Raw genomic sequence first — 13263 nt, 5'->3', positions numbered from 1 at the left:
AGAGCACAAGCTTGCAGACTAGCTGTGGCACACGTTGCATTGGCATCTGAATACAAGATCTCTAAAAGGTGGATTCTCACCAGACTGAGTGGTCTACACAAGAGTAGACAAAAGTGCTTGTTTAAGATTACAACCAGGCGTCCCCAGGAGTGATCATCCACAGCCAGGCGAGAGATCCACATACATCCTGCTACCTTAACCGACGCGTTTCGATAACAAAGGTTATCTTCCTCAAGGTGTGAGATCTTGTGTTTGTGGAAATACATTTTTATGGCAATACACTATCCTAGTACCATTTCCTTTACATGTGCAAATTTGAAGCAAGAAAGAAAAATCTTCCATTCATTAAGAAAGTCTAGAACACTCCCAAGCCGGTGATCCGCTCCATAAAAATCGATATTGTCTACTATTAGTAGACCACCCCTTGTGGTACGAGTCTGGACCTTTTATCTATTTAATTGTGTGCTTTCTTGCTGTCACAGTATTAGGCTATGTCTGTGTTATGTTCTATCTTTTAAGGGCAACTATCCCTGTAATCATCAGAATCAGAATCAGAATCAGCTTTATTGGCCAGGTATACTTACGTATACTAGGAATTTGTCTTCGGTTTGCTATACAACAGCCAAGTAGGTAACAGGTAAGCAGGTGTGTGTGTGTGTGTGTGTGGGGGGGGTCAAGTAAAGTTACACAGATGATAGGTATACCGTAGGGACACAAGTGAGTTACATGTACGTCTAGTCAGTCAATGTTCAAGAGTTCAGCAGGCGGACAGCTTGGGGAAAGAAACTTTTGAGGCTTCAGGTGGATTGAGAAGCGCCTAAAATAAAGGGTGGTAAATTATTTGTTCATTAATCCAAGAGGTATTGCAGATGACCATAACGCCTCGGGAATACACTATTTCCTTGAGCTCGAACTCTATTCCTCTATCAGTAAGGACTCTAGATCGAGGAAGCTTCTTTTGAAATAGATTCTGAATTAAAGGCTTCAGAAGAGAACTATTGAATGAGTTAGGAACTCATAAATACGAAGTGAGCTTGAGTTTAAAGGCCACTGGATTGATTACTTTTTCAACAGGAAACGGTCCAATGAAACGAGAGGCGAATTTCACTGACGGAACTCGGAGCCTTAAATTCCGAGTAGACAGCCACACTAGATCTCCAATTTTAAGACTGGGCACTGCTCGTCTCTTTTTGTCAGCGTGAAGACTTGGGAAGAGCAGTATGTACTTGCTTCCAAATTTTTGAGAATTGATGAACAGAAGAATCAACTGCTCGGAGGTCTCGAGTGGGTAGGCTAAGAAATTCTGGAACTTGTGGGTGCAGGTCATACACAATGAAAAACGGAGTGGTTTTGGAGGAGTGATTAGAATTATTATCAGCAAATTCTGGCCATGGGAATAGCTCTATCCAGTCATCTTGAGAAGATAAGTATAAGCGAAGGAAAGTTTCCAGGTCCTGAATAACTCTTTCTGTCTGAACATTAGTTTGTGGGTGATATGCAAATTGATTTGAAATACAGAACAAAGAGACTTCCAAAATTTGGCTACAAAACTGGACACCTCAATCCGATATCATTTCTGTAGGCAATCCATTTAACTTGAAGACAGCAGAAATAAAGAGTCACACTAATTCTGGAGTGGAGGGTAATCCTTTGAGGGGAATGAAGTGAGCCATTTAAAAAAAAAAATTAAAAGCAGTCAATGATCACCCAAATTGTAATGAAATCTTTGGTTTTAGGTAAGTCCATAATAAAACTCAATTGACAAATGGGTCCATGGTCGGAGAGGAACGTGGAGTAGACCCATGGTGCTTGACAGGATATTCTATGCGAAGAACACTTGATAAAGGAAGAAATAAAGTCAGAGATATCAGATCTCATGGAAGGCCACCAGTAGGATCGCTGCACAAACTCTGGGGTCTTGTGGATTCCAGCATGGCCAGAAAACCATGAAGCATGAGACCAGATAAGAAGGTTTTTTTATGAAGATCAGGTGGAACGAAAGTCTTCCCAATAGGAGGTTGAACTGTGGTTGTGGTAAAAACTGTTGGGCTTAGCACTAGACTAGGGAGGTGGACCTGCAAACTCTCCTCAGGGCAGAGGGACGGGGATAACACATCCACTTTTTTATTCTGGGAACCGGGGGTATATTTACGAAGATTCGTATTTGTGTTGATTTGGTGGGAGTTTAATCTCGAATTGTATCGGTCGTGTTGTTTTTTTCAACTTTTTGAAAAAAGTGCATGTAATTTACTAAGCTGCCGAGCTGTCTTCTTTTGTATTTTCCGATGTCGATGTGATTCGTATTGTCTGGCAGTTTTTTACGGGAGTGATTAGTAAAACACTGCCGGACTTAACACAATGAATCCCGGCCGGATCAGTGAGATCCTTGCAGGGCTTTATTGTGTGCATTACATGAAGTGTGGAAAGTGGTAAAAATAGAAACAAAGTTTGCATGGGGTCTCCCCTCCTAAGCTTAACCAGCACCGGGCTCTGCGTCCGGTCCTGGTTCAAAAAATACGGGGGAGAAAACACGTAGGGGTCCCCCGTATTTTTTAAACCAGCACTGGGCTCCACTAGCCAGAGAGATAATGCCACTGCCGGGGGACACTTTTATACTGGTCCCTGCGGCCGTGGCATTACCCCCCCAACTTGTCACCCCTGGCCACCCCAATTAACTTTGCGGTTAACCGCAGACCGCAAATTTCCCATCATTGGTTATAATGGAGCTGCGCTAAGCTACATTGTAACCAGTGCGCTCCTTCTTATTGACAGTGCAGGAGCACACAGCCAATCAGGAGAGTGCCATGACGTGGCGCTCCCTGATTGGCTGGCGGGACCTTCACTGACAGAAGTCACGGGGGGTCCCGCCGGTTGGGGAAAGGGGTTCCATGTGTAAACATGGAACCCCTTTAGTAGCGTGGACCGGGTTTTTAATTTTTATTTTATTTTAAACAAGTACGTGGATTACAAAGTCAATGAAGAGGACAGAACGACGCCGGATTGTTTGTAAGTATAATTTCTATTTACAGGTACCCTGTGGATTCTATGTGGACAAAGGGACCGAGGTGCTCCGTGTCAACATAGGTAAGTATGTCTGTGTGTAAGTGTGCATGTATGTCAATTAAACTTGTACTATCACGGTGTGTGTTGTGTATTGTTGGGGGTATTTTTATTGTAGTAGAACTACAGGTACCTGCGGGCCCATTATTTTCCCGCATGCTGGTACTTGTGGTTCTCCAAGTACCAGCTTGCGGAGGAGGCTTGTTGGGACTTGTAGTTTTTCTACAAAAAATCATATTCTTTAAATTTACACAATGGCTATCAGCCTCCCATCCACCGCCCACAGATGGGGGGGGGCAGCTTCGGGCTTCACCCCTGGCCCTTGAGTTGCTGGAGGGGGAGACCTCTTGATTTAAGGGGCTCCCACTCCTCCAGGGAACCCCGGCCAGGGGTGACTAGTTGGGGGTTAATGCCACAGCCACAGGGACCTACATCAAAGTGTCCCCCAGCTGTGGAATTCTCTCTCTGGCTAGTGGAGCCCGGTGCTGGTTTAAAAAATACAGGGGACTCCTACGAGCTTTCCCCCCCCATATTTTTTGAACCAGGACCGGACACAGAGCCCAAGGGTGGTTATGCTTAGGAGGGGGGACCACACACAATTTTTTTTCCGATTTTTAACCCATTCACACCCCTTCCTACTGATAAGCATGCATGGATCTCACTGATCCGTTCAGGCCTATTTGAAAACTGCTTTTTTTTTTCCCCTACCAATTCTAACATTTCCCGTCAGTGTTTGGCTATTGCCAGCAGTAATTGTGAATATGAATTATTAGTAAATTACCGAGTTGTATAAAATAACAGGGGTGTTTGACCGATGGTGTAGTCATTCGTATTTGTGAATTCTGCCGTTAAAACAAATACGAATGCCCTCATCACTGCTGAGATATGTGTTTAGTAAATTCCACAGATGACTCTTTGAAAGAAAACCCCCAAATCGAACAAAATCGGGAGCTTAGTAAATATTCCCATGGGATGATATGTTAGCGTGAAATCGAAACATGAAAAGAAAAATGACCCAACAAGCCAACCAGGGGTTGAGACAATGGAGGTTCTTCAAGAAGATTAAATTTTGTGGTCAGTATAAATTGTCACAGGTTGTTGAGATCCTTCCAGAAGATTGTGCCATTCCTCTAAAGCAAGTTTCACGGCCAAGAGTTCTTGTTCGCCAATTGCATCATCGTTTTTTCAGCTGGCAACAATTTCCTTGACAAAAACCCACTGGGATCTAATGAATTATCTGCAGCCCTCTGTGAGAGGACCGCCCTTACAGCCTCTGAGGAAGCATCCACTTCCAGCAGAAATGGTTTGCTGGTATCCGGTTGCTGGAGCACTAGGGCTGAAGTGAAGGCCTCTTTGAGAAGTTGAAACGTGGATACCGCTTCAGGTGACCATCGTGACGGATTGGCTCCTTTTCGGGTGAGAGCAACTATGGGATCTACTATAGTTGAGAAAATAAGAATTTACTCACTGGTAATTCTATTTCTCGTAGTCCGTAGTGGATGCTGGGAACTCCGAAAGGACCATGGGGAATAGCGGGCTCCGAAGGAGGCTGGGCACTCTAGAAAGATTTATGACTACCTGGTGTGCACTGGCTCCTCCCACTATGACCCTCCTCCAAGCCTCAGTTAGGACACTGTGCCCGGACGAGCTGACATAATAAGGAAGGATTTTGAATCCCGGGTAAGACTCATACCAGCCACACCAATCACACCGTACAACTCGTGATACTATATCCAGTTTGACAGTATGAAAACAACTGAGCCTCTCAACAGATAGCTCAACAATAACCCTTTAGTTAACAATAACTATGTACAAGTATTGCAGACAATCCGCACTTGGGATGGGCGCCCAGGATCCACTACGGACTACGAGAAATAGAATTACCGGTGAGTAAATTCTTATTTTCTCTGACGTCCTAGTGGATGCTGGGAACTCCGAAAGGACCATGGGGATTATACCAAAGCTCCCAAACGGGCGGGAGAGTGCGGATGACTCTGCAGCACCGAATGAGAGAACTCCAGGTCCTCCTCAGCCAGGGTATCAAATTTATAGAATTTAGCAAACGTGTTTGCCCCTGACCAAGTAGCAGCTCGGCAAAGTTGTAAAGCCGAGACCCCTCGGGCGGCCGCCCAAGTCGAGCCCACCTTCCTTGTGGAGTGGGCATTTACAGATTTTGGCTGTGGCAGGCCTGCCACAGAATGTGCAAGCTGAATTGTACTACAAATCCAACGAGCAATAGTCTGCTTAGAAGCAGGAGCACCCAGCTTGTTGGGTGCATACAGAATAAACAGCGAGTCAGACTTTCTGACTCCAGCCGTCCTGGAAACATATATTTTCAGGGCCCTGACAATGTCAAGCAACTTGGAGTCCTCCAAGTCCTTAGTAGCCGCAGGCACCACAATAGGCTGGTTCAGGTGAAACGCTGACACCACCTTAGGGAGAAACTGGGGACGAGTCCTCAATTCTGCCCTATCCATATGGAAGATCAGATAAGGGCTTTTACATGATAAAGCCGCCAGTTCTGATACTCGCCTGGCCGAAGCCAAGGCCAATAACATGACCACTGTCCACGTGAGATATTTCAGATCCACGGTTTTTAGTGGCTCAAACCAATGTGATTTTAAGAAACTCAACACCACATTGAGATCCCAGGGTGCCACAGGAGGCACAAAGGGGGGCTGAATATGCAGCACTCCTTTTACAAATGTCTGAACTTCAGGTACTGAAGCTAATTCTTTTTGAAAGAAAATCGACAGAGCCGAGATCTGTACTTTAATGGATCCTAGTTTTAGGCCCATATTCACTCCTGCTTGCAGGAAATGCAGAAATCGACCTAGTTGAAATTCCTCTGTTGGGGCCTTTTCGGCCTCACACCATGCAACATATTTCCGCCATATGCGGTGATAATGATTTGCCGTAACATCTTTCCTGGCTTTAATAAGCGTAGGAATGACTTCCTCCGGAATGCCCTTTTCCTTCAGGATCCGGCGTTCAACCGCCATGCCGTCAAACGCAGCCGCGGTAAGTCTTGGAACAGACAGGGCCCCTGCTGTAGCAGGTCTTGTCTGAGCGGCAGAGGCCACAGGTCCTCTGAGATCATCTCTTGAAGTTCCGGGTACCACGCTCGTCTTGGCCAATCCGGAACCACGAGAATTGTTTTTACTCCTCGCTTTCTTATTATTCTCAATACCTTTGGTATGAGAGGCAGAGGAGGAAACACATAAACTGACTGGTACACCCACGGTGTCACTAGAGCGTCCACAGCTATCGCCTGAGGGTCTCTTGACCTGGCGCAATAACTCTCTAGTTTTTTGTTTAGACGGGACGCCATCATGTCCACCTGTGGCCGATCCCACTGATCTACAATCATCTGGAAGACTTCTGGATGAAGTCCCCACTCTCCCGGGTGGAGGTCGTGCCTGCTGAGGAAGTCTGCTTCCCAGTTGTCTACTCCCGGAATGAACACTGCTGACAGTGCTAGTACATGATTTTCCGCCCATCGGAGAATTCTTGTGGCTTCTGCCATTGCCATCCTGCTTCTTGTGCCGCCCTGTCGATTACATGGGCGACTGCCGTGATGTTGTCTGACTGGATCAGCACCAGCTGGTGTAGGAGCAGGGATTTTGCTTCACTTAGGGCATTGTAAATGGCCCTTAGTTCCAGAATATTTATGTGTAAGGAAGTCTCCTGACTTGACCATAGTCCTTGGAAGTTTCTTCCCCGTGTGACTGCCCCCCAGCCTCGAAGGCTGGCATCCGTGGTCACCAGGACCCAGTCCTGTATGCCGAATCTGCGGCCCTCTAGAAGATGAGCACTCTGCAGCCACCACAGTAGAGACACCCTAGTTCTTGGATACAGGGTTATCAAGCGATGCATCTGAAGATGCGATCCGGACCATTTGTCCAGCAGGTCCCACTGAAACATTCTGGCATGGAACCTGCCGAAGGGAATTGCTTCGTAAGAAGCCACCATCTTTCCCAGGACTCGCGTGCAGTGATGCACCGACACCTGTTTTGGTTTCAGGAGGTCTCTGACTAGAGATGACAACTCCCTGGCTTTCTCCTCCGGGAGAAACACTTTTTTCTGGACTGTATCCAGAATCATACCCAGGAACAGTAGACGTGTCGTCGGAACCAGCTGTGACTTTGGGATATTCAGAATCCAGCCGTGCTGGTGCAGCACTTCCTGAGATAGTGCTACTCCCACCAACAACTGTTCCTTGGACCTCGCCTTTATCAGGAGATCGTCCAAGTGCGGGATAATTAAAACTCTCTTTTTTCGAAGGAGTATCATCATTTCTGCCATAACCTTGGTAAATACCCTCGGTGCCGTGGACAGTCCAAACGGCAGCGTCTGGAATTGGTAATGGCAATCCTGTACCACAAATCTGAGGTACTCCTGGTGAGGGTGGTAAATGGGGACATGCAAGTAAGCATCCTTGATGTCCAGGGATACCATGTAATCCCCCTCGTCCAGGCTTGCAATAACCTCCCTGAGCGATTCCATCTTGAACTTGAATTTTTTTATGTACATGTTCAAGGATTTCAAATTTAAAATGGGTCTCACCGAACCGTCCGGTTTCGGCACCACAAATAGTGTGGAATAGTAACCCCGGCCTTGTTGAAGTAGGGGTACCTTGATTATCACCTGCTGGGAATACAGCTTGTGAATTCCCGTTAGCACCGCCTCCCTGTCCGAGGGAGCAATCGGCAAGGCAGATTTTAGGAACCGGTGGGGTGGAGACGCCTCGAATTCCAGCTTGTATCCCTGAGATACTATTTGAAGGATCCAGGGATCCACCTGTGAGCGAGCCCACTGATCGCTGAAATTCTTGAGGCGGCCCCCCACCGTACCTGGCTCCGCCTGTGGAGCCCCACCGTCATGCGGCGGATTTGGAAGACGAAGCGGGGGAGGACTTTTGCTCCTGGGAACCTGCTGTTTGTTGCAGCCTTTTTCCCCTACCTCTGCCTCTAGACAGAAAAGACCCGCCTTTTCCACGCTTGTTTTTCTGGGTCCGAAAGGACTGAACCTGATAAAACGGCGCCTTCTTAGGCTGTGAGGGGACATGGGGTAAAAATGCTGACTTCCCAGCCGTTGCTGTGGAAACTAGGAGAGACCATCCCCAAATAATTCCTCACCCTTATAAGGCAAAACTTCCATGTGCCTTTTAGAATCTGCATCTCCTGTCCACTGGCGAGTCCATAAGCCTCTCCTAGCAGAAATGGACAATGCACTTTAGATGCCAGCCGGCAGATTTCCCTCTGTGCATCTCTCATATATCAGACTGAGTCTTTGATATGGTCTATGGTTAGCAGAATCGTGTCTTTGTCTAATGTGTCAATATTTTCTGACAGTTTATCTGACCACGCAGCGGCAGCACTGCACATCCATGCTGACGCAATAGCTGGTCTAAGTATAATTCCTGAGTGTGTATATACAGACTTCAGGATCGCCTCCTGCTTTCTATCAGCAGGTTCCTTAAGGGCGGCCGTATCCGGAGACGGTAGTGCCACCTTTTTAGACAAACGTGTGAGCGCTTTATCCACCCTAGGAGGGGTTTCCCAACGTGACCTATCCTCTGGCGGGAAAGGGAACGCCATTAGTACCTTCTTAGGAATTACCAATTTCTTATCAGGGAAAGCCCACGATTCTTCACACACTTCATTTAATTCCTCTGATGGCGGAAAATCTACGGGTAGTTTTTTCTCCCCAAACATAATACCCTTTTTAGTGGTACCTGGGTTTATATCAGAAATGTGTAACACCTCTTTCATTGCCTCAATCATGCAGTGAATGGCCTTAGTGGGCATCAGATTAGACTCAACGTCGTCGACACTGGTGTCAGTATCAGTGTCGACGTCTGCGTCTGCAAACTGAGGTAGCGGGTGTTTTAGAGCCCCTGACGACCTTTGAGACACCTGGACAGGCACGAGCTGAGAACCCGGCTGTCCCACATTTGACATGTCATCAAATTTCTTATGTAAGGAGTCTATACGTACACTCATCTCTTTCCATAAGCTCATCCACTCAGGTGTCTGCCCCACAGGGGGTGACATCCCTTCTAAGGGCATTTGCTCCGTCTCCACATCATTATCCTCATCAAACATGTTGACACAGCAGTACCGACACACCGCAAACACACAGGGAATGCTCTAATAGAGGACAGGACCCACAAAAGCCCTTTGGGGGGACAGAGTGAGAGTATGCCAGCACACACCAGAGCGCTATTTAATGCAGGGACTAACTGAGTTATGTCCCCTATAGCTGCTTTTACTATATAAATGTATACTGCGCCTAAATTAAGTGCCCCCCCCCCCTCTGTTTTTTACCCTTTGCTGTAGTGTAGCCTGCAGGGAAGAGCCAGGGAGCTTCCTTCCAGCGGAGCTGTGAGGGAAAAATGGCGCCAGTGTGCTGAAGGAGATAGCTCCGCCCATTTTCCGCTGACTATTCTCCCGCTTTTTCCTATATTCTGGCAGGGGTATTTTCCACATATATAGCCTCTGGGGCTATATATTGTGGTATTTTTGCCAGCCAAGGTGTTTTTATTGCTTCTCAGGGCGCCCCCCCCAGCGCCCTGCACCCTCAGTGACCGGAGTGTGAAGTGTGTATGAGGAGCAATGGAGCACAGCTGCAGTGCTGTGCGCTACCTTGGTGAAGACTTGATGTCTTCTGCCGCCGATTTTCCGGACCTCTTCTTGCTTCTGGCTCTGTAAGGGGGACGGCGGCGCGGCTCCGGGACCGAACACCAAGGACTGGGCCTGCGGTCGATCCCTCTGGAGCTAATGGTGTCCAGTAGCCTAAGAAGCCCAAGCTGGCTGCAAGCAGGCAGGTTCGCTTCTTCTCCCCTTGGTCCCTCGCTGCAGTGAGCCTGTTGCCAGCAGGTCTCACTGAAAATAAAAAACCTAATTTCTATACTTTCTTTCTAGAAGCTCAGGAGAGCCCCTAGTGTGCATCCAACCTCGGCCGGGCACAAAATCTAACTGAGGCTTGGAGGAGGGTCATAGTGGGAGAAGCCAGTGCACACCAGGTAGTCATAAATCTTTCTAGAGTGCTCAGCCTCCTTCGGAGCCCGCTATTCCCCATGGTCCTTTCGGAGTTCCCAGCATCCACTAGGACGTCAGAGAAATCATTGATGAATTTATAGTAGTAGTTAGCGAATCCATGAAACCGTTGCACGGCTTGTAATGTGGTAGGTTGGGTCCAGTTAAGGATAGCAAGAACTTTCTCTGGATCCATTATGAGACCGGAGGCGGAGATTATATGACCAAGGAATGGAATAGTGGTTACCTCAAATACACACTTCTCCATTTTGCAGTAAAGTTGATTTTATCGTAGTTTCTGAAGAACCTCGCAAACTTGTTGGCGAGGTAACTCTATATCTGATGAAAAGATCAGGATGTCATCCAGGTAGACCACTACAAACTTGTAAAGCATGTCGCAAAATATTTAATTGACAAAATGTTGAAAGATGGCAAGAGCATTACTATGGCCAAACGGCAAAAATAAACACTCATAGTGCCCATCTATGGTGATAAATGCTGTCTTCCATTCATCACAAGCGCGGATCTGGATTAAGATGTAAGCTCACCTCAGGTCTAGTTTGGTAAAGACTGAGGATTCTTTGACTCTATCAAAAAGTTCTGTGATCAAAGGCAGTGGATAGCGGTTCTCAACTGTGATCTCATTCAGACCCCTATATTCTATGCAAGATCTTAAGCCCCATATTTTTCTTTACAAAGGGAAACACGGCTCCATCCGGTGAAGTGGAAGTGGGAATGAATCCTTTACTAAGGTTCTCCTGAATGTATTCCGACATGGATTTGGTTTCTGGAAAGTACAAAGGGTAGGTGCATCCTCGCGGTGGTAGCAACTCGATTGGGCAGTCCCAATGCCTATTAGTGATGAGCGCCGGAAATTTTTCGGGTTTTGTGTTTTGGTTTTGGGTTCGGTTCCGCGGCCGTGTTTTGGGTTCGACCGCGTTTTGGCAAAACCTCACCGGTTTTTTTTTGTCGGATTCGGGTGTGTTTTGGATTCGGGTGTTTTTTTCAAAAAACACTAAAAAACAGCTTAAATCATAGAATTTGGGGGTAATTTTAATCCCAAAGTATTATTAACCTCAAAAAACATAATTTCCACTCATTTTCAGCCTATTCTGAACACCTCACACCTCACAATATTATTTTTAGTCCTAAAATTTGCACCGAGGTCGCTGTGTGAGTAAGATAAGCGACCCTAGTGGCCGACACAAACACCGTGCCCATCTAGGAGTGGCACTGCAGTGTCACGCAGGATGTCCCTTCCAAAAAACCCTCCCCAAACAGCACATGACGCAAAGAAAAAAAGAGGCACAATGAGGTAGCTGACTGTGTGTGTGAGAAAGATAAGCGACCCTAGTGGCCGACACAAACACCGTGCCCATCTAGGAGTGGCACTGCAGTGTCACGCAGGATGTCCCTTCCAAAAAACCCTCCCCAAACAGCACATGACGCAAAGAAAAAAAGAGGCGCAATGAGGTAGCTGACTGTGTGAGAAAGATAAGCGACCCTAGTGGCCGACACAAACACCGGGCCCATCTAGGAGTGGCACTGCAGTGTCACGCAGGATGTCCCTTCCAAAAAACCCTCCCCAAACAGCACATGACGCAAAGAAAAAAAGAGGCACAATGAGGTAGCTGACTGTGTGTGTGAGAAAGATAAGCGACCCTAGTGGCCGACACAAACACCGGGCCCATCTAGGAGTGGCACTGCAGTGTCACGCAGGATGTCCCTTCCAAAAAACCCTCCCCAAACAGCACATGACGCAAAGAAAAAAAGAGGCGCAATGAGGTAGCTGACTGTGTGTGTGAGAAAGATAAGCGACCCTAGTGGCCGACACAAACACCGTGCCCATCTAGGAGTGGCACTGCAGTGTCACGCAGGATGTCCCTTCCAAAAAACCCTCCCCAAACAGCACATGACGCAAAGAAAAAAAGAGGCGCAATGAGGTAGCTGACTGTGTGAGAAAGATAAGCGACCCTAGTGGCCGACACAAACACCGGGCCCATCTAGGAGTGGCACTGCAGTGTCACGCAGGATGTCCCTTCCAAAAAACCCTCCCCAAACAGCACATGACGCAAAGAAAAATAAAAGAAAAAAGAGGTGCAAGATGGAATTGTCCTTGGGCCCTTCCCACCCACCCTTATGTTGTAACTATAAACAAAACAGGACATGCACACTTTAACCAACCCATCATTTCAGTGACAGGGTCTGCCACACGACTGTGACTGAAATGACGGGTTGGTTTGGACCCCCACCCAAAAAGAAGCAATTAATCTCTCCTTGCACAAACTGGCTCTACAGAGGCAAGATGTCCACCTCATCATCATCCTCCGATATATCACCGTGTACATCCCCCTCCTCACAGATTATCAATTCGTCCCCACTGGAATCCACCATGTCAGCTCCCTGTGTACTTTGTGGAGGCAATTGCTGCTGGTCAATGTCTCCGCGGAGGAATTGATTATAATTCATTTTAATGAACATCATCTTCTCCACATTTTCTGGATGTAACCTCGTACGCCGATTGCTGACAAGGTGAGCGGCGGCACTAAACACTCTTTCGGAGTACACACTTGTGGGAGGGCAACTTAGGTAGAATAAAGCCAGTTTGTGCAAGGGCCTCCAAATTGCCTCTTTTTCCTGCCAGTATAAGTACGGACTGTGTGACGTGCCTACTTGGATGCGGTCACTCATATAATCCTCCACCATTCTATCAATGGTGATAGAATCATATGCAGTGACAGTAGACGACATGTCCGTAATGGTTGTCAGGTCCTTCAGTCCGGACCAGATGTCAGCATCAGCAGTCGCTCCAGACTGCCCTGCATCACCGCCAGCGGGTGGGCTCGGAATTCTGAGCCTTTTCCTCGCACCCCCAGTTGCGGGAGAATGTGAAGGAGGAGATGTTGACAGGTCGCGTTCCGCTTGACTTGACAATTTTCTCACCAGCAGGTCTTTGAAACCCAGCAGACTTGTGTGCGCCGGAAAGAGAGATCCAAGGTAGGTTTTAAATCTAGGATCGAGCACGGTGGCCAAAATGTAGTGCTCTGATTTCAACAGATTGACCACCCGTGAATCCTTGTTAAGCGAATTAAGGGCTCCATCCACAAGTCCCACATGCCTAGCGGAATCGCTCTGTCTTAGCTCCTCCTTCAATGTCTCCAGC

The 13263-nt window shown here is 47.3% G+C and overlaps 1 protein-coding gene and 1 pseudogene across 2 annotated transcripts in view; one reads left to right on the top strand and one right to left on the bottom strand.

The window, feature by feature from the left end:
- Positions 1-13263, top strand: part of LOC135056588 (oocyte zinc finger protein XlCOF7.1-like) — a 195415-nt pseudogene that overhangs the window by 105783 nt on the left and 76369 nt on the right.
- LOC135054490 (zinc finger protein 436-like) overlaps positions 1-13263 on the bottom strand; it is a 54942-nt gene that overhangs the window by 33111 nt on the left and 8568 nt on the right. The gene's annotated exons all lie outside the window — the stretch shown is intronic.

The sequence above is a fragment of the Pseudophryne corroboree genome, chromosome 3 (genome assembly GCF_028390025.1).
Source record: "Pseudophryne corroboree isolate aPseCor3 chromosome 3, aPseCor3.hap2, whole genome shotgun sequence".
Taxonomy (NCBI): Eukaryota; Metazoa; Chordata; class Amphibia; order Anura; family Myobatrachidae; genus Pseudophryne; species Pseudophryne corroboree.
This window is presented reverse-complemented; position numbering and strand designations above follow the sequence as displayed.